Source organism: Lathamus discolor, chromosome 4 (assembly GCF_037157495.1).
Source record: "Lathamus discolor isolate bLatDis1 chromosome 4, bLatDis1.hap1, whole genome shotgun sequence".
Taxonomy (NCBI): Eukaryota; Metazoa; Chordata; class Aves; order Psittaciformes; family Psittacidae; genus Lathamus; species Lathamus discolor.
The window spans coordinates 115,896,071-115,900,683 of NC_088887.1; the positions used below are offsets into that span (position 1 = coordinate 115,896,071).

A 4,613-nucleotide genomic window follows, 5' to 3' on the forward strand; every position below is an offset into this window, starting at 1 on the left:
CCAAGAACCAGGAGTCATAATAGTCGTATGACTTGTCTAACTGTAGGTGTTTTGTGCAATTTTAAAAGGTCTAGAGTATTCCCCATGCCCTCCAGCTGCCATTCATCAAGTGATCAGATTTGCCATCCTATGTGAATATCTTGGAAACTCTGTGGTGCACAAGAACCCACTAGCAATCTGGGTTTAGACATTAATGTAGCAACTAACTTTAAACAGCTTATCACCTTTCAGTTTTGATGTATTACCTAACTTTACCCTCTTAGGCTAAGGTTCCAGGTCATTGCACTTACCTTGCTGGACTTCATGAGGTTTGCACAAGTCCAGCTCTCAAGCCCACCAAGGTCCCTCTGGATGGCATCCCTTCCCTCCAACATGTTGACCGGCTTGGTGTGGTCAGAAAACTTGATGAGGTTTTGTGAGGTTATTTTTATAGGTCATTTATATAGGTAATTCTTTAATCTCCAAATTTTGCAATAAGAAATAAAATTTTACTATATCTGGCATTTCCCAGTGATTTTGTTTGCAAAGCCTCTCATTATTACCCACTCCCCCAATGTGCACGATAGAATGTGAATTACATTAGCGTGATTACATTTGCATTAAACACATGGTTAGTTTTTTAAAGGTACAAATGCTTGTAATTTTATGACACACCCTCTTGAATTATAAAACTATGTATAATAAAACTTTGCTTGATTTCATAATTACCTGTTGTTGTCCCTCACTAATTAAATATTCAGCACGCACATGTTAATACTGAAAGTCTCCCTGGCACCCACTCTTCTTGACTCTTTTTTTCTACATTCCATTGAGTTTCGAGTTGTTTTATGGAATCTGTAGAAAGAAAAATGTTCAACAGCTACAGATAGATGCAAATCTTCAAACAACCATACCCAAAGTTAAAAGTGGAAACTTAATATGTACCTATTATTTCTGGCAGGCATATATTAAATTGCCTTGATCATATTTCTTTACTAAGTTTCCTCATCTGGTTGAAATATAGCCTCTTAGAGCTATTTTCCCCCTCTTCATTTTTTTCAGATAGTTAGCTTGTATTTTACATACCATAATCTTCTAAAATGGGCTGTTTTCTATTTTTCATGAGCATCTAAAGATATTTGGAAATATGAGAAATTTAAGACTTGAAATATCTTGTTCAAAACAGAAAGTGTGGGGGAAAAATTGCTGTATTGTTGCAGCTTAATTCATATGAATAAAATGTCCACCTTTGCTATCATTCAAGTTTGCAGCAAGGTCCTCAATGGCTTCGGACAGGAGATATTATTAAAGCATACAGAGGTATTGTTACTTTCATAGCAGGTAGAACTCATTTTTTAAAGAATTAGATATATGACCTAGGCAAACTATCAAGCAGCTTATTTTGCCATCAGAGGGAGAACATAACTTCTCTATGATGTTTCGTTTCATCCTAACAGGCATATTCAAGAGGTCTTTAGAGATCAACTCATTTCACCTGCGTTACTCTGGAGGAGATTAGTTTTGACTTTGGAGGCAACTCATTTGCCTACACAATGACATCTACTTTAGATATTCCATGTGGTAGCCAACCAGAAAGGCAAGATTCACCTTCTGTCAGATTCAAGCTGTATTTTGATGTCTCAGATATTGTAAGGAAACTGAAAAGCAGCCAGTAATTTCATTTAAGCTACTGAATCAACTTCAGATGCCTATATTTGAAGCTGGCTAGAGACAGGTAAAAAATGTTATGAGAGGTTTCCTTTAGTGATAAGTACAGGTAGGTCTTTTTCCAAGTGAATACTTTATTCACCAGAACTGGCCCTTACAACATATGGAGTAATAAAATTTAAATTTCAGTTGCAGTTCTTGGTTTCATAATTTGTTTAAGCTTAAAAAGGAGTGCCAAAACCCCTAAACAAATGCTTCATCACTGAAAAAAAAGAAATGTTGTTTGATAAGCTAAAATGTATTGGTTTTATTCAGACAAAACTGCTCCAACACCACAAACACAAAAAAAAACAACCAACCAACCAAAAGAAAAAGAGCATTAAAAAAAAAAGACCTAACCCCAACCCAAAACAAAACAAACAAACAAAAAAAAAAAAAACAACCCCACACCCCAAAGGCCACCAGAAAACCAAAATAAACCCTAATCATTTCATGTAGAATATTCAGGTTTTATATATGCCAGATCTTCATTTCAGGATGCAAGAGTCATTCCCAAAGCACTGCACTCTATATTGAAAAAAAGATTAATTTGGAGAAATTACATTCTTCACACCTTTTCTGTGTATGAAACATAATTTCTTTGCCTCTTTACCTGTCTTGATATCTTCTGCATCACACTGTTCCTGTATGTACAGCTAACCTAAATTTAATTTCTTGGTTTTAAACTACTATAGTACTATTGCTTTCAGCGCATTTAGCAGTGGCTTGCACTGTGCAAATGAAACAGGAGTCAATCATTATGCTTTTTAGCTCTTTATGTCTCAGCTAATAATAATGATCTTTGAGTTTGGTCCTGCAAATGATCATTCATATGAGCAAAATTAGGCATATAGATTTGCATTTGTAGGATTACTGATAATGGAAGCTTTGGCATTGTTAAGTTGATATGCAAATGTATAACAATTCTCCTTTTGATTCCTACATTCCCTTCCATACCCTCATACCTTCTTAGACAGCTGAACTGTTAATCATTTTGTGTGAAGGCTTAATGCTTTGCCAGTCTGAACTTTTATATATTCTGCTCTTAAACCACATTTGAACTTTAAGAATTCATTGCAGAAAATCTAGAACAGAAACTATTTTGGGAATGAAAAGGTTAGTTGCAGTTATATAAGCCCTTGGTTTGAGTTGTTTTCCAACATACCAACATTGGAAAAGACAATAATACCATCATAAAAGACCATGTGTACAAGCCCATTTGCATCTTTCATGTATTATGATAATAAGATATTTTATTAAACATTTAAAGTAATTCATTCCCTCTCATGTTTATCCTTTTATTAGCTGCATATAGCTGATCCATTTTCAGTGCAGTCATTATCGTTAGTTCGTTCCTGCTTTCTACTCCATATGCGTCTTCCCCTAGCTTAACTGCCTTGTAGAAAATGCATCAGTCCAAAGGATTATATAAAAGTCAGAAAAATAGTAGCAACAGAGATGAAACTAAAAATAATAACTTACATTTTGCAGTGGCCTTGCATTTAAGACCCACAATCAGTACCACACAAAGCACTCCTACATGGTTTGATTCTGTATCCTTTGTCGCCAGATTGCAGACACACACACTGTACTAATGGAAGTGTTATTTCCTCTGATAACCACAGTAATTCATCAGAATATTTCTCCTTCTTCTTGAACCATTTTTGCCTCAGTCTTCCTGCATTAAAATAAATTAAACAAATGTAGATCAGTTTTGGCTCAACTCTTTTATAACTTTGTCAAAGTCTTTTAGAGCAAACCTCAGACTCGGTTCTTCTTGTCCTCTGTGGCAACAGTCATAGCAAACATCATTAAGGATGTGAGGTCTCTCCCTTAATTAAGAACTAAAAGGCTTCATTTCCTAAAACAAAAGCATGTGGCAGGTTTTATTGATCTGGTCTGTGTCGCCAGCTGAACACATTAGCTGGGGTTATTGATTGCTGTATCGGTAATGAGCTTTGTTCCTCATCAGGTAAAGTACACATTCCTAACATCTTTCCTAAAGAGGCCTATATGTACATATGCATTCAACAAGATATACAATGAAGGAGGTTTTTAAAGTCTTCATTACCTATGTATCATTTTTCAAAATTTAACAACAATCATTAGAAAGATTATTTTCCAATCATTGTCTTGTTATAAATTCTTCTCAATGCTAATGATGCGTTTAGGAATGAATTCAAAATAAAAAGAAGCACAGCAATAATTTTTTTTCTTTTTTTTTTAATGTAAGCACATATGGCTATTGCTGCTTTTAATAACTCTGAGCAAAAGAACCACCATTTTATGTCAATAAGCAGCTGTGGTAAAAAATTGTCTAATGGAATGCATAGGATTTCTCACATATTTTGAAGGAATAATTTCAGAACTGATGACTGTCCTAGTTGATACCTTAAAAACATGTAGTTCAAATTTGGATAAGGTTCTGGTATTTAAAAAGAAGCTTCTTATATTCAATAGTGCTTCTGTAAAGAAAACACTTTATAGATAAAAAGAAGCCTAATAGTGTCTGGAAGCTGTAATTTAGACTGATAAATATGTAGATGCAGACAAAAGAGACCTTGCAATCAAACAAAACATGGCTGAAGGGGGAGTACCTCAAGAGTATGCACACAGATAAGAAGTAGTGAGAGGACATTATGACAGGGGAAACTCTCATACCCCTTCTGGGAAATCAGAAATCTGGGTGTATCTTTGAACTGCCTGTACCTAAATGCTTACAGCATAGGGAAAAAACAGGAGGGATTAGAGGTCTACGTACAATTGCAGGGCTGCAGACTCATTGGGATGATGGAGATGTGGTGGGATAGCTCACGCAGCTCAAGTGCTACAATGAATAGATACAGGGTCTTTAGGAGGAACAGCCTGGGAAGGTCAGTTGCCCTCTATGTGAAGGAGCAGCCATAATGTCTGGAGTTCTGCCTAGG

At 35.6% G+C, this 4,613-nt stretch overlaps 1 long non-coding RNA gene across 1 annotated transcript; it reads right to left on the bottom strand.

Annotated features, from left to right (window-relative positions):
- Positions 1-657: 657 nt before the first annotated feature.
- Positions 658-3,530, bottom strand: LOC136012831 (uncharacterized). Its single transcript, XR_010611985.1, has 3 exons — positions 3,447-3,530; positions 3,169-3,364; positions 658-834 (listed from the first exon to the last, which is right to left on the bottom strand). It is a non-coding gene; the product is annotated as an uncharacterized LOC136012831 (long non-coding RNA).
- Between the last annotated feature and the right edge of the window lie 1,083 nt (positions 3,531-4,613).